General features: G+C 38.5%; 1 long non-coding RNA gene across 3 annotated transcripts in view; it reads left to right on the top strand.

The window, feature by feature from the left end:
* LOC144316774 (uncharacterized) overlaps positions 1 to 23,099 on the top strand; it is a 66,137-nt gene that overhangs the window by 4,907 nt on the left and 38,131 nt on the right. The window contains exons 3-4 of one of the 3 annotated variants that reach the window (XR_013382625.1): positions 17,618 to 17,781; positions 18,775 to 19,327. The exons of 1 other annotated variant lie outside the window; for it this stretch is intronic. This is a non-coding gene — a long non-coding RNA (uncharacterized LOC144316774). Of the gene's footprint in view, positions 1 to 17,617; positions 17,782 to 18,774; positions 19,328 to 23,099 lie in introns of those variants that run through there. One more of the 3 variants, XR_013382623.1, reaches the window with a different exon arrangement.

The raw sequence follows: 23,099 nt of genomic DNA, 5'->3' as shown, positions 1-23,099 counted from the left end.
GACTGGAACATCAGGATTAAAAGCACAGACTCTAGGATGTGATGGCCCTTAATTACATCCTGCCCTCTGCACTCACCGGCTGTCAGAACTTGGGGAGGTTAACTAATCTCTCTGCCTCTGTCTTTTTATCAACTATGAAATGAGAATAATAAAATAGTACCTCCCTCATGGAGTTGCTGTGAAGATTTAATGAGTTAATTAAGGTAAGGCTCTGAGGACAGCGTGTGGGACGGACTAAGAATGAAATGAATACTCACTATGATTAACTGATGTTCATGGCCAAATGCATCCACTCGCAACCAAACTGTCCTCAGTTCATTTCAGTTCTGCTTTCTGGTTCCTCTGATTGCTGCCGCCCACAGCCTCCCCCATTCCATGGTTCCTTCTTTACGGACTGGGGATTTATGACTGTGGGCTAACCCGCATTAAAATTCATGGCTTATATTCAATGCTTATATTTTCCTAATTGCAAAAGAATAATATATACACATTGCCCAAAGTTAGAAAACACACAAAAGTGTAAAGAAAAAAGTAAAAATTAAAAAAACAGGATTTATGTTTTATGTATTTTCTTCAAGTCTCTTTTTCTAAGTATGTACATGTTCAATAAATTTGCATTTAGTTACATGTGGGGGTTTTTTCCCAATAAATCCATGAGTTATGTGAGATTTTTTTTTTAATAAATACAAGTGGATGGGACGCCTGGATGGCTTAGTGGTTGAGTGTCTGCCTTCTGCTCAGGGTGTGATCCCGGAATTCCGGGTTTGAGTCCCACATCGGGTTCCCTCTGAGGAGCCTGCTTCCCCCTCTGCCTATGTCTCTGCCTATGTCTCTGCCTTCTCTCTGTGCCTTTCATGAATAAATAAATAAAATCATTTAAAAAAATACAAGTGGAAAAATAAATTTAAAAAAATACAAGTGGATCGTTTTCAATAAATATACCACAGCACTGTATTTTCTATTCCTTATGGTTTATTTGAGACAGAATGCATGCAGGATAGGGGGGGTGAGAAGGGCAGAGAGAGAGAGAGAGAGGGAGAGTCTGAAGCAGATCCCAGGCTGAGTGTGGTGCTTGACATGGGGCTCAGTTTCACGAGATCATGACCTGAGCCGAAACCAAAATTCGGTCAGTTAACCGACTGCACCACCCAGGCTCCCCTCTCTTCCTCACGATTTTCTTAATAAAATTTCTTTTCTCTGGCTTATTTTATTGTAAGAATACAGTATATAATAAATACAACATACAAAATATGTATCAATCAACTATTTATAGGTATGTCAATAGTAGGCTATTACTAGTTAAGTTTGAGGGAAGCCAAAATTATATGTGGAATTTTGACTGCTCAGGGTGGGGTATTACTAACCCTCAAGTTATTCAAGGGTCAACTATAAAATACTGTTTTCCCTGAGTTTTCTGTATAACACTTTCATTGTCATTATGAGAATCTACCTGGAGCATTAAGAACAATCATTCCTTAGAATACTATATAACTAATTCTTTAGGAATGCATCTTATTCAAATCAGAGATATTTTAGTCTTGCTATGTCACCAAAAGGTTAAATTAAAAGAGTGTACCATTGGGATCCCTGGGTGGCTCAGCGGTTTGGCGCCTGCCTTTGGCCCAGGGCGCGATCCTGGAGTCCCGGGATCGAGTCCCGCATCGGGCTCCCGGCATGGCGCCTGCTTCTCCCTCCTCTCTCTCTCTCTATGTCTATCATAAATAAATTAATTAATTAAAAAAAAAAAAAAAAGAGTGTACCATTTAAATCACTAAAAGATGAAAGGCAACACCCACACTCTGTCCATCTGCTTTTGCCCTGCTCTTCTCTGCCTCAGTAGCCATGATCAAAGATCATCTGTCACTGCCAGTTCTGTGATGCCCCCATGTCTGATGCCTCCATTTGGAGTTGCAGATTATGAACCAAGCAGATGGCAGCCACAAATCCAAAAATTAGATGGAATATGGCTTTTATGTAGAAAGACTACTTTTAAGTCATCTTATGTGTCATCTTCCTGTGGGTCACTTTCTTACAAATATCCTAAGCAACACCTTCATAAATGAATTTTTAAGAGAAAGCTGAAAGTGAGTTTTCTCTTTAAACCTAAGCCTCAGATAGATGATCCAAACCCCAGGTGTTCTTATGACTCTCCTTTTCCATTTTATATTCCTTGAAGAAATATTTTTAAGAGTAAAATAAAGATCTTTTGGCTAATTAAAAAATTTATACATGGGAATAAATATTCCTAGGGTTTACTTAAGACTACCAGATGTCAAAAAATGTACTCTAAAAGTTACCAATTGCTTTCTTTCTTGAATATTTGGTATGCTATTAAAAAGAGGTTATATAAAAATAATCCATGTTTCATAAAGGAGGTTATTGATATCCTGCACTGTATAAAAAGAAAAGTAAATACCGAAACTGAAATACTCATAAAAAAGAAAAGAAATGAAGTTATTTTACTGGCATTATATCTTGTTATAGTTACTAGCAAAACAAAAATAAAAAAAAACAGTACCAATGAGTTTTAAGTAGCAGCTTAGCTAAATTTCTTAATTTGTCAACATGTGATGATTTTGACAATCCACTTCCATCAAGCCCAGCTCTGTGTCATGCACTGAAGGTAGGGCATGTGGTATGGCCTTTGTTGCTTGGGTATGGGGACCTCAAAAGCACAGGTGGAGACAGGGGAGGGCAAGACATCCACCTGCTGTGGCTCATTAGACAAAGGAGAATGCAATGTGCCAACATCTCTTCCAGAGCCTGAGTCAACAGTAAGTGGGATTTCCTCGACTTTCAAAATTCCCCATCCATATTGACTAGGATGCTCCTTGAACAACTACCTAAATTTCTTGCTCAGGTAATAGTGCAGTGAGGGTGGATGGTGGGCTCCTCTTTATGAAATGATTCTGGGATCACAAACCCTTCTATCTAGGGACTCCACCATCTTTCCTTTATGAGATCCTCTCCACCTAGACAGTTGATAAGGGATAACACAAAGAAGAGATACCCAGCCTATCTCAGGCTAGATGGTGACACTTATAACTCCTCATATTCTGTAGCAAGAATTAGTCTCATGGTCCCACCTAACACGCAGGCTTTGCCACATACATCAGAAAATAGGTTTCTATTTTCCTCCAAATCTGTGACCTTTGGTCATTTCTTTTTCACTTCCTGGATGGCTATTTTTCTTAAAAAAAATAAAAAAGTAGAAAAAATGTTATTGAAAAATCTCACACATCCCTTTAAGATGTAGCCTGACGTGGTGGAAATATACTAACATTCGGTGTAAATATCATTGACATCTCAATAACTTGTTCCTGTTACCTGTGAGAAAATGCAAAATTTGGGCTGAACAATTATAATATGGCATTTAAACCTTCTCATCTACCAATCTCCCATCTTAGAAATCATATTTAAAGTAAAACTCTCAACATGTTATGCTATACTTAGCTCAGATAGAAAATGATGCTGGTTATAGCAGTGTAACTATGGTGTTGCCATGGTTATCTACCTATTAATGATTAAACTTGCTTCCTTATGCTCATTAGAATGTATATCTTGAAAACAGAGAAGAGGTTTCAGTTTATTAGCAGATTGTAAGGTCCAAACTTCTCAAACAAAAGTTTGGGCATTAGAAACCAGTTCAGGCTCTGACAGTCAACAGATCCTTCTCTTGTGTCTATGGTATGAGCAGGTTTTTTCCCCCCTTATTAGCTACAGTAATCAATTTTCAAAGGGATAAACATTTTATGCTTCATAGAGTCATTATAACTTCCCAGGAAGAGAGAAACTTGCTGAGAGATAGCATGAATTATGCAAAAATACAAATTTGTTTAAAAACCAGAAAGCATCAGCAAATTGAATCTGTTTATTCATTTCCATTTTTTGTCAGACCTATCCTCTTGAGTCTACATACAAACCATCACCATAAATTACCAAATCAATCAAAATTTCTGAATCATAGGAATAAGATTAATAGTTTTTCACAGAAATGACTTTGAGACTTACATGCAAGATATTTTTGTTTACTATCTTTTTAAAAAGCCAATGTCTGTAGGTATTTCTAGCTTCAAGAACAGCAGATAATTTATCTCCTCACTACAGGTTTTTAGGAAGAGTTAGTTTAGGAAGAGTTAAAACTGTTTAAGATATCTACATCTCCAGATCATTTTGTCCTTCATGAGAGAAGAGAAAGGAATGATGTGGTAATGTTTATCTTCCTGTGCTTCTCTATTTGTTTATTCAGTGAGCATTTCCTGAGTGCTTAGTAAGTCTCAAGCCCTGCCCTGCTGCTGGGGTATAGAAAAGAACAAAACAGACATAGTTTCTATCTGTAAAAATGATAAAATCCTCCACAAAGGCTTGTGAATGAATCACTCTCTTTTGACAAGAGGAAGAAGCCTTAGCCTGGCCTTTAAATTCTTCAGCCTAAATTTTAAGCCTTCCTTGCAGCAGCCTACCATGTTTCTCCCAAACTGGTTGGCTGTCTACATCACTAGGAACCCAACTCCTATGGCCACGATCTTGTTTTCTATCTCCAATTAGATTTCAAGGTCTAACTCAAATCCTACTTTTTCCATAAAGCCATCTCTGACTGGTTGGTTTCTCAGTCCTCTGAACACCCATAAATTCTTTTTTTAAAGTAAGCTCTATGCTAAACATGGGGCTTGAACTCACAACCCTGAGATCAAGAGTCACAGGCTCTACTGACTGAGCCAGCCAGGCACCCCCTTACATATTTTTTTAATATAGGAAACTTTATTGAGTTTATATTATGAATCAAGTACTTTAAAAAACTATAATTTGCATTTTGAATCAATCTTACAATGAAAATATCTACATTTTGTAGATAAGAACATTTGATTTTCCATGGACATAAACTGCCCCCAAGTTATAGCTGTAATTCAACTCAGGATATTATGATTCAAAAATATATATGTTCTTTTAAACCCATCACATTGACCTAATAATATTTTTTATTTCAGATTAAATGATAAATTCTGTTAAGTCAGGAGTCACCTTTATGTATGTCTGTATTTCTCTTAATCTCTACAATTAATGCTATACCTAGAGTAGACTCCGATTAAAAATATTTTCATGATAATTGTGATAACAACACAAGTTAAAATATAGTAAATACCTTCCTTCTCACATGGTATATACAATAACAATTAGAAGATGTCAAGAAAAAGAAAATCACAGTTGGCTGGAGTAGTAAGAAAAGCTAAGAACTAAAGAATGCACAAGTAAAATCATTCTAAATATGGGGAAAGTCAAGAGCAGAGGTATGGAGATGAGAATGTCCATGGAATAGCCATTGGAAAAATCTGGCTACCGCAGGGATGGATATAGTGTAAGACTAGAATGGTTAGTGGGAAACAGACAAAATAATGTTCCCACGAGGATATCTTTGTCCAATCCCCAAAACCTGTGAATGTTATCTTTTATGGCAAAAGAGACATTGGGGGCACCTGGCTGGCTCAGTTGGTAGAGTATGTGACTTTTGATCTCAGGGTTGTGAATACACACTCCATGTTGGATGTAGAGATAACTTAAAAGATGAAATCTTTTAAAAGAGAGAGAGAGACATTGTAGAAGTGACTAAGGATTTTGAGGGGACATTATCCCAGATTATGCAGGTGAGCACAATATAGTCACAAGAGTCCTTATAAGAGAACATCAGGAGATCAGAGTGAGTGGAAAGAAATGTTATGACAGAACCAAGAGGTTGGAGTGATATGAGGAAAGGTCCATGAGCCAATGAATGCAGCTGAGCTCTAGAAGCTGAAAAGACAAGAAAACAGATTCTCCTTCAAAGGAATGCAGCCCTCCAAAACCTTGATTTTAGACTTCTAATCTCCAGAACTGTAAGAGATTAAATATGTGCTGCCTTATGCCACTCCATCTGTGGTAATTTATCATATAAATAATAGGTATCAGTGCATGAGAAAACTTAGTATTTAGCCATACTAAATAATTGGGAATCTTCCCTGCAAGCATTGAATGTTTCTAAGCTAGGATGGAAATAAAGTGATGAAGGTGAATCACATTGTTGCATTTATTCACAGTTATCTGAATTACTGTCATAGCAATGAGAAAGGAGTCAAGGGGGATTGCTTGGAGATTGTCTCTGAGGAATTCAGAAAAAAGAAAGAAGATGCCAAGGAGCTACCTAAATTATGAATATGAGAGATATCAACGAAAAATTATAGTTATAATAGATAAATTTAAGTGGAGTATTAGACACACTAAGGAAAACAATGAGTTAAGTCTTGCACGCACTGAGTTCAGCATGCTGACATCTTAGCCATTAGACAGTGAAAGGCCCAGTGCTGGAGAAAGAAAGTGGCTTGGAAACGATGCCAACTAATCATGAACACCTTGAAAGTAGGAAGATAGTCCTTTTCTCATTACCCACAGGCCCAAACACAGCACATCACAGCTAGCAGATACAGAGGACATGGTTGGTGATAGGGAAAATATCTGATCTTGCCAATGACATGTATTATATTTTAAAACACCCTCTTTGGGGTAAGTGTCTAGTTGTAAAGATTTCTTTCTTCTCTAAGTGATCTCCCTTCATCTCTCCAATTTTAAAATTAAATTCCAGAAAGTCTATATATCCATGTGGTTTTCATGGGGAGGATGCTCAGTCTTTATGCCGTCTTCTGGATCTTGCTACGTCTATAGAACTGCACCTTGACCCATGTAGTCCCTTGGTGTCCTGCATTCTCTACTGAATTGCGACTGTCCCATGTGGCCACTTGAGCATTACTCGGGCACTGTGGCAGATGCCATGGCCTGCAGCTGCAAGGTGGTGCGGCTACCTTATCCCCGTCAAAGATCTCTGATATTCCTTCCAGCACTTCTGTGTCCCCTATCCCTTAGAGACCTTGGAATTCTCAGTTGCTTTCTCTGAATCATTCTGATGTGTACTGGATCCAGTGACATTGTCATCAAATTTAGCTGTCTAGGCCACCTGCCTTTGTCTTTGTTACTCAACTATTCCCACATCACGGTAGGCATGGTAACATTCAATATGAACTTCTCTTGAGAGTCATGTAGCCTCCCTCAGACTATACTTTTGGAAGCCCTGAATTCTCCAACTGTATCTGAGTATTTGAAAACAGCCCCTTAGCTTTTAAACCTACTTCTCTAGGGAATTTAGAGTGTCAGATTTGACATTCAAAGCCAACCAATGGATTTTTGGTTGTAGACAGTATCTTTTGTTTCTTTCCTTACAGCAATAAGCTTTGGTATTGTGACTTAGCCTTAATGAGACTGGACTGCAGGGCATACAAAAGAAATATCTGAGAAGGGAAAATCCAGTAGAAGCCATTTATTTCAAAAGCATTATTTGCCTGTAAGCCAGAAGAGAGTTGAAGTCAAGGGCATGAATGATAGCAGAAAGAATGAGTAAAAAAGAAAAAAGAATAAAGGATGCAGGACTGAACTGAGGTACAGCTACAAAGAGAGAACAGGAAATAAAGCAGGCTGAAAAAACAGTGACCTAAACAAGAGGAGAACAAGTTATCAGAGTCCCCAAGGCCCAGAGAAAGAGAGCATGTCCCAAGGAAGAGATGAGCAGAGAGCAAAACACTAAAGAGATCAAGGAGGATGGATATCCTAAAGGGTCCCTGGGTCTGAGAAGTGCAAGGTAACTGCTAACCTTTTTTCGGTATGTGTAGGTTAGGGGTAGGATTTGGACTAGGATCCAGGGATCACCCAGTTAATGACTTCATGTAGAATGCTGATTTCTTAGTCTATTCCTGTGCCAAAAATCTGAACAAACCAGAATGGATCTTTTAAAAATGTGTGTGTATGTATATGTGTGTGGAGAGAGAGACTAGACTTTTTTGTTGTTGTTATCCCTATGAAAGCATTACTCATATTAATTTCATATTTCATATTTATCCCTCAATAACCAAACTGGTTATTTAGGCCACTCTCCTAAAGTATGTTCTTTTTATGCGTGTAAAATTCATTCTCAATCATTATTTATGTGCAGGTTACATAATTATCCATTTAAAACACATCAAAGTTATTGTGGTTTCAAAAGATGGTCATCTTAGTCCTTACCATAAAATTCCAAGGCTGTAAGAAATTCTTATTGTTCTAATGAGCCTGTTAAATATAAGAAACAACCTTTTGTTGTCTCAAGAATTGCTAAGCTTGAAGTAAGGGACAGATACTCATTTGGGAGTTCAAATGAAGGCCTATGCTATAAAAAAAAAACAAAACAAAACATTGTATTGATTCCAAAAGGAACAAATGAGAAAGTAGATTATATATGACATGTATCTAAAGCTTATTTCAGCAAATACTCAAGAAATTGGATTTTACATTTAAGTTACTTTACTGGTCACTGTAAAATTCACTAACAAACACACTTTTTCAGTTACATATTTTACCATAAAAATGTATTCAACAGGGGCAGGATGATTATACTCTTTTTTGTACGATAGGTATAAAAAGTATCTCCGTGGGGCTATACACGTGTCTCACACTATAAAACTAAAAGGCAGAGTGATCAACCTGGCAAACACTTAACTAAAAAGACTTGAGAGTTCTAGATGCAGCGACTACAGGCAAGATATTTAAGCTTTCTGAGCCCCAGTTTCTCACTCTATAAAATGCATATGAATACTATAAAGATTTAGGATAATGATGGGCATATAACACATATGCTAGAGCAAGACAGGGTACATAAATCTTAAGTGGTAATATGCTGCTCTTTTCCTGTTGGTTTTACAAAAATATAAAACATGAAATATAGCTAAGTCATGGAATGAAGAATCAGCAGAAGATCCTTAGATTCCTTCAGAATAATTTTCTCCCAGCACAATGCAATCATTTCAGCGTGTCATCCCTCTGACATGTGCCCTGAGTCGACAGCATATCAATGAAGTCCCTGCATCAGATTTTACAAAAATGAACACTGAGGCTGTGTAATCTATTCTTTTCTCGTTTATTTATTCCTAAATAAAAGTCCATCCTCCCGATCAAGAGGATACAGAGGCCTGCCAACCTCATTTCTTTTACTTTAATTTAACAAAGCCCTCCTGGACCTTCATGGTAACAAACAAAAATTAGGCTTAGCATAGAAAGTGTACTTGCGGGTGCAAGGAGCTCATCCCAAAGCTCGAGAGACAGGCCAAGGCACAGAGGAAGACTCTTACCAAATCAGGCAGACAGAAAAAGACAGAAGATTTGCAACTGATCTCATCTAATTCACTGACCTGATTATGCTTCAAAAGAAGAACTAAAGTTTCTGAGATTGAAACAGACCGAAAAGAAAGAATAAAAAGCTAGGGCGATCGTGACGGCTGATGAGGGCATGCGATGCTCTGAGTAACTGTCTTCTGCACAGTGACACGCACATCCTGCAGAACTACATTTAATGCAGAAACCAGCAAGGGAAGGCAGGGAGTTTTGATCTTATGGTATTTTTTTTTTAAAGAGAATAAAGTAGAAATGTATTTTTATGGAGCTCCCATTGATTCTCTCAGAATTTAAGGAGATTAACACTAGTGGGGTATAATAAATAAAAGTGGTTTTCCTTTCATCGAGCATTTAGTGATCCTAGGGGAAGCACAAAACAACATATTTTGTTAGAAAAATGACAGGGAACTAACCTCTTCCTTCCCCTAAAAAATAATTGGTATGTAGGAAAAACATGATGAAGCACAGATTAGTAATGTAAAAGCTAGGTTTTAAAAAGATTTCAACTTCCAACAGACAGCCAATTACTAATGATTTCCTTCTACGTTAGCAGAGAAAAACCTGGAAAGGATTCAGATGCATATTTTCTATCCATCAAATAATATTCTTGAGTCCATTCTGCATACCAGAGCTTTCCCATATTCTGGTGGAGACAGCTATTTAATTAATATTTACAAGATTATTTTCCTTTTCTTTGAGGGCTTGTCTTTTTTTTTTTAAGATTTTATTTATCTATTCATGAGAGACACAGAAAGAGAGGCAGATATATAGGCAGAGGGAGAAGCAGGCTCCCCATGGGAAGCCCGATGCAGGACTTGATCCCAGGACCCCGGGATCATGACCTGAGCCAAAGGCAGACGCTCAGCCACTGAGTCACCCAGGTGCCCCAGGCCTTGTCTTTGATTCAGTTACTCTTTTCCCAGATAAGATCATGCTATTCCCCCAAAGCCCTGCAAACCTCCAGATATAGTTCTGGTGATGCTTTCATGTGGTGCTACGTCTTTGTCCTTGAAATGAAGGCGGGCCAATACTTGGTTCTGTTTTTCTTTGCTTGCTTGCTTCTTGTTTGTTTATTTTCATCACATGTTTGAGTAATTCTTCATATTAAAGCCATCTGGATTTCCTCTTTCTTCTGAACTTTCCTCCCCTTTCCTACAATACTTTTTATTGTCTTAGTGTGTATAGCTAAAGTATAACAAATATTATTCATATTAGTTGTGAGAACAGTATCCCAAGATACTTTCCAACAAGAAGATCCTGTGAAAATGTAAGCTTTCTTCCCTTCTTCCCTAAATACTACTATGCTATAAATCATGTCCAATGTTCTCTTGATAATTTATTCTATGTTATAAAAGGAGACCTGTGGAAGCTTTTATAGCCTGAGCCTGTCACTGACATTATACACACAGAATAAAAGCTGGAAGTTTGGACCCTGTCCTATCTTGGGTTCTCAACCCTGGGTGACTTTCCCAATTACTGTAGTGAATTTTAAAGTGCTGGCAATGGGAACGCCTGGGAGGCTCAGTGGTTGAGCATTTGTCTTTGGCTCAGGGTGTGATCCTGGGGTCCCGGGATCAAGTCCCACAATGGGATCCCTGCAGAGAGCCTGCTTCTCCCTCTGCCTACATCTCTGCCTCTCTCTCTGTGTCTCCCATAAATAAATAAATAAAATCTTTAAAAATACATAAATAAGTACTGCTGATGAATGGATAAAAAAGATGTGATATATATTATATTATATTATATATTATTATATATATTATATAGATATTATATATATAATGGAATATTACTCAGCCATCAAAAAGGATGAAATCTTTCCATTTGCAATGTGTATGGAGCTAGAGTGTATGATGCTAAGCCAAATAAGTCTGTCAGAAAAAGACAAATACCATATGATTTCACTGATAAGTGGAATTTAAGAAACAAAACTAATGAACATAGGGGAAGGGAAGGAAAAATAAAACAGGTTAAAAACAGAGAGGGAGACAAACCATAAGAGACTCTTAATTCTAGGAACAAACTGAGGGTCATTGAAGGGGAGAGAAGTGGGGGGATGAGTAACTGGGTGATGGACATGAAAGAGGGCGTGTGATGTGATGAGCACTGGGTGTTATACACAAATGATGAATCACTAAATTCTACCCCCGAAACTATAGTACACTATATGCTAACTAACTTGAATTAAAAGAAAAGAAAAAATAAATACTGCTGCCACAGCCCCATCTTGACTTACTTAATATTTCTCAAAGCCCTTCAAACATTTTAATGTGCAGCCAATTGAGAGCCATTGAGCTAATCTTCCACTCACGGCCAAGGAAACTGAAGCCCAGAGAGATTCAATCACTAGCCCACCTGCATAATGGAAAAAGCAGCAAAGGAAGGGTTAAAGACCCACAGTTTTTAGTGCATGGTTCTTCCAACTCCAAGAACTATAGGATTGCAAAAGGTTTCCTGAAGAAATCGATGGTCTGAATTTCTTTCGACCCACCCCAGGTCAGGATCAGTTACATAATTTGCAGAGCCCAGTGCAAAATGAAATCATGGGGCCTTTTGTTTCATAAATTACTAGGAATTTCAAAAAGTTGGCAGCAAGGATTTAAACCAAGCACAGGGCCCAATGTTCCTGCACCGGACACACACCCTGAAGTCCATCCTGGCCCTGGTTTTGAAGATATTCTCTCCAGTAACAATGTGTTTGTAATAAACAAACAAATAAAGATTTCACTGCTATAAACCGAGAAACAGGGCTGAACAAGTCTTTGGTGTAGTCTTTTTTGTTTGTTTGCTGGTTTTTTTGGTTTATTTACTTTTTTAAATGTGGGAGCTCTCAGGAGACTTCAAGAACCCCTGTTCTTTGCAATTGCATCAGCCTCCCTCTTCTCCTGTCAAAAGCAGAATCTGTGAGATGAGGGCTTTTATTTTTGGGAAGTGATCCCAGAGAGCCAGAGGGAGGGAGAGGAACAGTAAAATAAGGATGGAAAGAATCAACAGCAAGGGGTGGGAGTTGTTACTGGGCCAGCCACTGCTCTGGGTTAGGAGCCTTTGAAGAGCCATCCAGAACGCACCTCAGCACTGCATACCCAGCAGCGAGGGAGAGAAAGGGAACTTTTATCCTCTGGGTCCTATGCTATAAGGAGGTGACTCCTGGAGCTTCCAGAATGGGTCAGAAGAGACAGGAGAGTCATGCTCTGCTAGTGTGATGCCGTGTGAAGCTGGCTATAGCAACCGGGGCTGGAGGGCCACAGAGGCCCAACATAGTGACCCTCCAGGCTGAGACTCAGAGCAGCAAGCCCAAACTGATTTTAGCTAAAACTCTTTACTTCCCAGAATACCTATTAACATCTCTCTGGACACGTGTGCTATCCATGGAGCACAGTTTGGAACAAAGTAGAGGATCTATTATTAGAGTTAGATATTCCTTTTCAAAGAAATCACACACTGGGAGAGCCAGGTTGGGGATGGGAAAGACCAAAGGAAAGATTAGAACATGGAGAATGAAAGCCTGCTTCCAGCTGAAGGGCAGTAATTGTTTTGAATGTCCTCCCACCGGTATAAGCACAAAGATTTGGCCTCCCTGACTGTTCCATGCCAGCTCTCCTGAAATTCTTTAATGTGTATCCAGAGAGTTTTAATAATAGGGCTATCATTTTTATACCATAAAAATCAGACTCTTTTCAAATGAATGCTAGATGAAACAGGAAATAGCACTTTTCTTCCTGCAGACTGGTAATAGTAAGAGGTTTTAAGTGAACTTGGCTACAGCTAAAAATTACACAGAGAGAAACCATTTCCTTGTTTAAGACAATTCTGAGCACGTGCACTCTTGGTCACTGAGACTGCTGGCAGTAATTTGCACAGACATATTGTGAATAAATGTCTTCTTACTATATTTATTTAGCTGTGATAGCAGACTCCGAGCAAACTTAGCATTTTAAAGTGAAAACTCCCTAAATCTGTTTGGGGTAGGTGTTCCTACAGATATGATACAATTCACATAGAAAAACAGCAAAACAAACAAAATCTTTTCATAACAAAATTATAATTTCTACTTTTACTTAGGAACCTTGTATGTTAATTTTCCATCAATAGCTTGCTGTTTTTAAAAAATCACTTTCAGACATCTCTACATCACTTCTTTCATTTTTCTGTCAGGTGGGCACTATTTATTGTTGATGATGTCCAGAGTCCTGAACCTGATAGTGTGGGTCAGCAAGATGTTTATATATTTTAAAAAGCACAATATTCTGTCTCTCAGAAAGGCTGTATCTGAACTATCAAAATGACAACATTTTCTGTACTGTAGAATTCTTTCTTCATAGGGTTTCAAACCTAGATTTATCTCAAGAGCAATTCAAATCCTTAGAAAGAATGTTATCATAATTTTCAAAATGTAATTGTCTTAGTCTTATATGTTTACTCGTCATTGGAAAACATGACTTTAAATATTGAGTGTTCCATCTGTTTTAAAACACGACCACCCACAAAAGCTGTATGTTGCCAGTTTTCCCTACACTCCTTTTTATTGCCACACTTTTGTTTCTGCTTATAAACCTGGGAACTTTACAGGAAAGCAGTTCAATGGCACAAACCTACAAAGCAAGAGAACTTTAAAATCAGTGTAAAAGTATACCCACAGAAAACTGTACAAAATATTATTTTTTCCAATGCCGTATTGTATTTAAATTCACTCTTAGATATAAGATTTCAATAAAATCCCCTTATATCAATAGGGGCATTGTTGAAAGGCCTCATGTAAGTAGAAGTTTGTCTTACTATAAAGGCTAAAGGTCACAAAAAAAAAAAACAAACTTTAAACTTATATACTTGGAATTTGTGTCTTTTATACCTCATTTTATTTCTGTATGTCATATTTCTTCTTTGCCACATCTCTACTTGTAGTTCAGTAAGATAAAACAGCCATGCTAGAATTCTTTCTCTGAGTCCGAATTATTCTTAATTCAGCAAACCTTAAAGTTTCTGTCCCTCGGTTATCTGATCTGTAAATATAGGATATTGTGCCAAATAAACACTACACTAATGTTGTACTTAAATGTTGTCACTGTAGCTTTAATATGGGCCTTCTCGTGAAACAGATGACTTGAAAACTTTCCCATACGTTCCAGGTTAGGACAGCAGATTGAATGCTTACATTTTATTTCATTCACTCTTTTCCCAAACTGCATTAAAACTACAGCATAGCTAACTGTTTAAAGAAAAGAAAGCCAGAGATAGGAGATGAAGAGCGCTGAGTGCAGGCAAATCAAGGAACTCTGAATCCACTGAAGACTGATTGCAGAGCCAGCTCCAGTCCTGTTGGGCTCCCAAAGACTCCAGCAACTTGACATTTTCTTTCTAGACAGAGAAGCTGACCTTTCCCAGAGGTAATACCTAGGAAAGTTTTCCAACAGATGACTCACTCAGGGTCAAATCTGAGGTTCAAATATGAAAACTCCACCCATGCATTCAGGACCACTAATCACCTTTTTATTCCCTTACCCTAAATCCTGAGTAGACCATAAAGATACCCAGATATCTGAGCAAAGTCTCTAACATGGACAGGAGAGCTCAACAAACAACCTGAGAGAACAACCAGGAAGAAACAAATCAAGACAACTATCACTGATATCCTCAGAGAAAGAAGATAGATGTTGCATCCATGAAACATGACCAGGAAGACATTAAAGAGGAAAGAAATAGAAATAGATGACCTTGGAATTTTAAAATACCATAGCGGAAGTTTAAAAAAAAACACCGTGGAAAGGTTAGAAGATAATTTGAGTATATTCAAATGTTTTGAATGGAAAATAAAAATATAAGAAACTTGAAGCACTTGTCTTTCCATGAAAGAAAGAGTAAGAGAAAAATGGAAGGTACGAAATAATTTAAGTTCATAAAACTAAAGAACATAACTGGCCACATGGGAAGGACCCCAGAGGAAACAGAGCCATACTAAGGAATATCAATGTACAGTTTCTGGATTCTGAACGAAAACAAAGAGGAGATTTTATAAGCATCTAGGGAAGAAAAGGTGATAAAAAGGTCACATACAAAAAAATGAGGAATCAAGTGGATCTGAAGTTCTCAACAGCAACACCAGGAGCAAGAGATCAACACCTACAGAGTTCTGAAGGCAAAGAATTTCCAAACTAGAATGCTAGGTGACATCAAGCTATCAAGTATGAAGGCAGAATAAAAATATTTTTATACATTCTTGGTATCAAAATATTTGTCACTCATGACCCAGTTTTTAAGAAGTCTTAGGAATGTACTTTACTACAATGAGAAAGAAAAGCCAAAAAGAGAAGATGTGGGATATAGGAAACAAGAGATATTATACAGGAGAACAGTGAAGGAGGACAATAGCAGGGGACCCTAGGATTTTCACCAGTTGCCATAGCGTGATTCAAGAGAAAAGCAACAGCTGAAATCACCAAGGTACCCACTGCTACGTCTTGTTAATCTGAGACAGAATGTATAGACAAGCCTGGCCCAGATTTTTATCCAGACTGGCATGAGCATGTGCTGATGCAGCTCTGTAGCCCCTCCACTTCCCACCAGGTCCTGCTCCAGGGATTAGCTAAAAGCATCCATTTCCTCCTACAGAAGTTCTCCTCTTTGACCTATTCTTGAGTGCTAGAGAACAGCCATAGTGAGTTTAGAAGCATAAAGTACAGAGCCCTCTCCTGTTGACCATATTCTGGCTGGACACCTTGTCCCTGCCCCTGGCAGGTGCCTCGAACGTATGGGAGAATGTGCCAAGCTTGCTGACAGGAATATTCTAGGGTATATGACTCTTTAATTCACCATACAACTTAGTAAATAGGAATTATTGGTTATATTTCACTCATCTGAGCTTTTACTACACACCCATCCTTATAAAATGGATCTAGTCTAGGTATACTAACAAATGAGGTTTTTAATCCTTCAAGGCTGATGGCCACTTTCTAATTAGTTCACCAAAGAGATACACACGGAGGAACCCTGCCACAGCAGCCAGCGCACCAGCTTCTCCAGATGTCTTCTGAGGGTCCTATGTCCTTTCATTTGAAACCTCATTGAGGGGGGCCCCTGGGTGGCTCAGTGGTTGAGCGTCTGCCTTTGGCCCAGGGTGTGATCCTGGAGTCCCGGGATCGAGTCCCACATCAGGCTCCCTGTATGGAGCCTGCTTCTCCCTCTGCCTGTCTCTCTCTCCTCTCTCTCTCTCTCCCTCTGTGTGTGTGTGTGTGTCATGAATAAATAAATAAAAATCTTAAAAAAAAAAAAGACCATAGGTCTCCTGCAAACCATTGAAGATCAGAGTCTTGTGAATCCCCCATGCTCCTTACTTCAGTTAACTGTCATGGCAGGAAACACTTCCTTATAGGAGTTGAATTGAAGTTCATGAGAGATGCAGCAGAAATTGCAATGAAGGTTTTTGTGTTTGACTCATTTATTTTGCCTTTTTTGTTTTATTTAGTAATGAGAAAAGGGAATTACATTGCTAGTAAGAGGCATTACATACATTAAAAATAATAAGCATGGAGGGGTGCCTGGGTGGCTCAGTTGGTTGAAGGTCTGAAACCTTGATTTTTGTCTCAGGTCATGATCTCGGGGCTGTGGGATTGAGCCCTACATCAGGCTCTGCACAGAGTGTGGTGCCTGCTTGGGATTCTTGCTCCTTCTCCTTCTACCCCTCCCCACTTGTTGTCTCTCTCTCTCTCTCTCAAAAACAAAACAAAACAAAACAAAAAACAAGAAGAGGGGATCGGATCCCTGGGTGGCACAGCGGTTTGGCGCCTGCCTTTGGCCCAGGGCGCGATCCTGGAGATCTGGGATCGAATCCCACGTCGGGCTCCCGGTGCATGGAGCCTGCTTCTCCCTCTGCCTGTGTCTCTGCCTCTCTCTCTCTCTCTCTGTGTGACTATCATAAATAAAAAATAATAATAATAAAAAAATAAAAAAAAAAACAAGAAGAGATGGCAGAAAGCAAATAAAGGTGGATAAAAATGTAATAAAGAAACTTTAGGAAAGTCAGATAATCAGCAAGTTCTAGAAACCAAGTTTAAGGTCTTAAGAAAACGTGGCCCAAAGAGAAATGCTCATCCCCTCATTGACAGGTATTATAGCAAAATTCTGACCTACCTGGGAAAACACTATTTCGAACAACAGCAACAACAACAATTATTATTATTATATTATTATTAATCACATCCCTTCTTTCTACACAGTTGCAAAATGTTTTACTTATTTAGCTTTATAGTCTGAGTCATTGATGAAACATTTTGCTTTTATTTAGAAATATAAAAGCTGTGTCTCTTTTTAAATGACAGTCATAGGCATTAAACAGTGGATTGTAATGTAAATGAGGCTACTAGACATTTCAAATTTTCCCTGACTTGTTTCTTCACAGTTTGAATGAAGTTGTATTCAGGAACAAAAACCTCTGTAAAGAAAGAAGATGAGTAAAGCTAAGTACCTTTCTAAGAACCTGTGCTCTTGGTTGCCTGGCTGCATTTCATGCTGCCTGTTTACAACTGTGCATGATATCTGCAAGCCAAGAAACAAGCTCTTAAGGTAGATTCTGTGAATGAACTGATAAAGAGCCATTCCTGTAAATATCTGAAAACAGTGACAACACACCCCTCTGAGAACATGTTCAAATCCTATGTTGATTGTTGTCAGGAGGCCCTGATGGAGTTCATCTCTAGTTCCAACACTAATGAAAACAATGGGGATGGGCTGTAAAGTAGATTTGCAAAACTATTGTCTGCAACAATCAACATGAGTTTAAAATGATAGAGATTCTATTACTCAATAGCCCTGGGGTAAAAAAAAAAAAAAGAAGAAATCACAAATACATTCCCTTTCTAGCCCCCATCTATCAGACCAGACTTCATTTTTATTTTTGCCTTCTATTCCTTTCCACCCCTTCCCCATTTGTCTAAAAAGTGCAGTGATGTCTTTCTCTGAGTAAGAAATATGGATGAAATATTCAGAGATAATTGGAATTCTATTGGCCATCACCTTATGACATTCTGAGCCTCGCGGCAGGAACACAGTTCATTTCAAGACCAGACTCTCGCAATTCCTTAGTGGTTACTTGCTGTTGCAGTGACTATTACTCAGCTGGAAGCTTCGAGTGGTCAAAATAATAATTAAAGTGTCTGAGAGCCCACTTAAGCACAAAATGTCCTAGTTCACATAGGTCCTCAAATGAGAACAGTCAGTTAGGGCTCCATAGCAAGAGGATGTGATAATCCTTCTGTCACCCAGAAGAGGAGAGTCTAGTGATCAAAACAATAACCTGTTCTTTCAATAACCATTCAAAGCTAAACATAATCAGGAATTCAAATAACACATCACAGGAAAGAGGTTACTGGGCTCCAGCGTGGTCTCATTCTGCTCTGTGAGTGAATGACTTTGTGTCTTTCTGCTATCTTTTGAAAGCCACTGAGGGCATGTTTTTACACTAACTCTCAAATGAGAGAAGGGAAGAGTTGATGGTGGGGCTCTCTATACATCAAGCTCTGGTTTACTCAGGTATCCTTCTTTTTGACATTTTTCCAGACTTTAGCAGGAGTTTTCTGAGATCTTAGAAAGCTTGGAAAAAACAAAGAAGACATATAAACCTAGGCAAAGCTGGCTTTTTAAAACAAGTGGAAGAGCCTCTGGAGAACAGCCACTTCTTCTGACCACTGCAGCTCAGTCTGGAAGATTATTTTTTGGATGTCAGTACTAACCTAGCGTCATCATCACACAACTCCTCTTGCCTCCTCCTCCAACAAACTCACATTGTGGATAATATATCTTTGACTGGGGGAAGATTGAGTTAAATTATGTAGTTAATTATGCAAATTAATTCCTACTATATTTTTAATGATCGCTCACTCATAAAATATTTGAATTACATTTTCAAAGAAATCACTGTGCTGGGGTACTATGAGTCTTAATTGGATGTAAACAAGCCAAGATCCATTTCCTACCCTGCAACTGATACAGTAATTTTCAAGCAGTAAAGAGCCATTTAAATTCCCACTACTGCCACTGTCCTGCTTCTCAAAATTCCATTTGTATTCACACATCTACAATATCCTTGGAGTAAATAAAACCTTTGACTTAAAAAAAAGATGGCATCAATAATATAAAATAAAAATTTGCTATATACCATCTGGTCTTACATTGATCATTAGCGGTGGCCTAATTACAGTATAAGACAAATTATTTATCAGAAAGCAGGTGACCCAGATGTCTAAGAAGTGTACAAATTACCAGTGAGGATGTTCAGAAGGTAGAATATAGTTGGCCATTACAAATAAAAACAAAATATTTACTCAGGGTCCACTGTATGTGGGTAACAGGGCCTTATTTAACAGTGCTAGGGAAATATAATAAAAAACCAAATCTCCTGGAGTGCCCAGGCAGCTCAGTCACTTAAGCATCCAATTCGTGATTTTGGCTCAGGTCATGATCTCAGGGTCATGAGATCAAGCCCCAAGTCGGCCCCATGCTGGGCGTGGGGCCTGCTTAAGATTCTCTCTCTCTCCCTTGCCCTCTACCTCTCCCCGCATCAAAAAATCTCCTGACCCAGAAATCCTCTCCACAAAGGTAGCAGAAAAGGAAAACACTATATCCAGAAGAAACAAACTTTTCATATCCTAACGACAGGAGATAGTTTTGCAGCCCACTGAAGTTGGGCTCCTACCTCCCACGGAAACTGGAGAGGAGCTTGGTATTTATATATGAAAGTGATGGCTCCTAGAGCCTTGAGAAAGACATTCCTGAGTCATAAAGCTAACAAAAAGCCTATGTAGTCTTCAAACGGATGTATATATATACATTTACACACATTTCAAAGAGAGGAAAAAGTACATACAATTTTTTAAAGTAAATGCTCCAAGAAAAAGTATGAGGGAGAAGTTTCTTTTACATAGAATTACACTCATTTACAATAGAATTACACTTCTTATTTTTATTTATTTTTTCTTTTTTAAAGACTTTATTCATTCATGAGAGACGTAGATTGAGAGGCAGAGACACACAGAGAGAAGCAGGCTCCATGCAGGGAGCCCGATATGGGATCCAATCTCAGGATTCCAGGATCACGTCCGGAGCCAAAGGCAGACACTCAACTGCTGAGCCACCCAGGCATCCCTTATTTTTAATTTTTATTTGTCCTTAAAAGAGTAATTCTCAACACAAACGCCACTTTCTTCCACTCTCTTCTTAATGTCACATGGATATGAATTTTGTTCTCAAAATCAAATGTCTTCATCACTTCCTATTCAAGCCTTTGCAATGCTCATCTGACCAGGGGCTTTTATGCTACATGGCAAAACTCCGAAGTTTGCAGGTGCCAACAGGAAGGAGGGTAATGTACTCATTTACTCTGAGACTGGGCAAAGGATTGATTGTTGGAGTATCTCACATATAGCTGGAATCAGAGACTGTAGAGTGTTCCAAGTGTTGGGGAAATATAATTAAAAGCAAAATCTCTTCCCAACTCAGAACGCCTCTCTACAAAGATAGAAGAAAAAGAAAATAACTTTATTACTGAATAAACTTTAACCTGCATGTGATATCATCACAGGCAATCTGCTAAAGAGATCGCAAAGATAGAAAAAAAAAATTGTACCCTTTTATATAAGTAAGTAGATACAGCCCATGACATCCATGTTTTCAAGGTAAAATTGCTAATTTTCTCATATCTTTATGGCTGGAAGTGGGGTTTGCAATTTGGAGTCAGGTGACAGCTGAAGTTAGGCTCATAATCTCCCAGGAGGATGTGAGATAGGGTGTTATTTCCTTGATGATTGCATTTCTGAAGGATGGTTTTCACTGGGTGCTTTTATTTAAAAAAAAAAAAAAAAGGTTTTATTTATTTATTCATGAGAGAGAGGAGGCAGAGGGAGAAGCGGGCTCCCCACAAGGAGCTTGATGCAGGACTCAGTTTCAGGACTCTGGGATCATGACCTGAGCCAAAGGCAGATACACAACCACTGAGCCACCCAGGTGCCCTTTCACGGGTCCTTGAGGCAACTTTCTTAAATTGTGAGACTAGCAAAAGGCTTATTTAGCATTTTTTTACTTTTCCTAAGAAGGTGAAGGAATTGGGGTGAGGGGGCTACATAGTACATCTAGGAGAGTTGGGCATGAAATTTCACAAAGAAATTCATGCCCAAGTTTGGCAAAGAAGTATTCTGAAGTATTTTGAGAGCTTGGAAAATGTGTATATTCAAGATGACCAGGGGAGACTGGAGACCACTGTGCTCTTTCCTAATGTTTTGCATAAAGTTAAGATTCTTTTTTTTTTTTTAATTTATTTATGATAGTCACACACAGAGAGAGAGGCAGAGACATAGGCAGAGGGAGAAGCAGGCTCCATGCACCGGGAGCCCGACGTGGGATTCGATCCCGGGTCTCCAGGATCGCGCCCTAGGCCAAAGGCAGGCGCTAAACCGCTGTGCCACCCAGGGATCCCTGACGTTAAGATTCTTATTATTATTGCATGACCAGAGATAAAGGGAGGACACTCCATTTGTGACTCAGATTGGATGTCTTGTCATCCAGAAATGGGAAGAAAGTAACTCAAAGCAGAGTTATCTTATTGCTAAAAATAATGAAATGTGACATTCTTACACTAAATGTGGTAGTATTCAGATGCACTACATTTACTTACTGCCTATTACATACCAGCCATGTTCCATGTAAATAAGACCATAAAGATCCCTCCAATGATGGAGACTATAAAATATTAGAAAAATCATTAAAGCAGAGGATTATAATTAAGAAGGGTGAGTTATGACATGAAAAGTATAAATGATACAGATGTTGTCAGAGACCCACATTTGGGGTGTTAAGGAAGGCTTCCAGAAGTGAATAAGTACAAACTGAGACTCAAATGAAGAATAGGAATTATTACTTATAAGTATAAGACCTAAAAGGCACAATCCAATAATGGATTTAAAATGGCAACTTCCAAATTAAAAAAATTTTAATTCTTCAAAAATATTTTTACTAAAGTAAGGAAGTGTGGCCTAGATCTTAGAAATATTTCCACCAAAATAGTCAAACCTCAAAGAGGAAAACTTTCATTACCCGGAAAATGCTGTTATTCATCTAATTTCTTTAATGATGTCAAACAAAGTGTTCCTTTGTTTTCTGAACTTCAGATTTGACTGCTTTTAAGTCTTCAGGAAGAGTTCAAGGAATTACTTAGCATAAACAGAAGACTCAAATTACTAATTATGATTTTGCCAAATTCTTTCATTCTTTACCCGACCAATTTTGTTTATAATACATGGGTATTAATACATGGGTACTCCACCAGGTGCTGGGGATAACAAAAAAATAGCCAGTCCTTCCCTTCAATTAGCTTTCTATACCCGAATAGCAGGTATAGAAATCATTACTAGTTAACCTGCCATGATTGATGCTTCCCAAAGTCACATCATAATACAATTACCTGAAGGCTCTAATGTCCTTTTACATCACCAGCAGATTGGGAACACAATTTTAACAAGTGGCCACACCCTCTTGAGGCTCCTGCCAGCTCAGCATACTCATCACTAAGGAGAGTACCATTACTGATTGGTCTACTACTAGTTCTGATCACACCCGTTTAAAGTTTGCAACATATTCTTACAGCATATCTTCTGCTGTCCACCTCGGCCAAAGAAAAAAAAGGATGACTTAATAACAGTTTAAAAAAAAAATCCAATGTGTATGTATTCTCTACGAAGAAATCTTTTTAAAAAGCAAGGCAAGGGGGACCTGGGTGGTGACAGCTGGTTAGCATACAACTCTTGCTTTCAGCTCAAATGGTGATCTCAGGGTTGAGAGATTGAGCCCCTACATCTGGCTATATGCTCTGCTTGGGCAGGGGACAGGAGGAG

This window comes from Canis aureus, chromosome 7 (genome assembly GCF_053574225.1).
Source record: "Canis aureus isolate CA01 chromosome 7, VMU_Caureus_v.1.0, whole genome shotgun sequence".
NCBI classification, from domain to species: Eukaryota; Metazoa; Chordata; class Mammalia; order Carnivora; family Canidae; genus Canis; species Canis aureus.
Note: the sequence above shows the minus strand (reverse complement) of the source record. Positions and strands in the feature narration are given on the sequence as shown.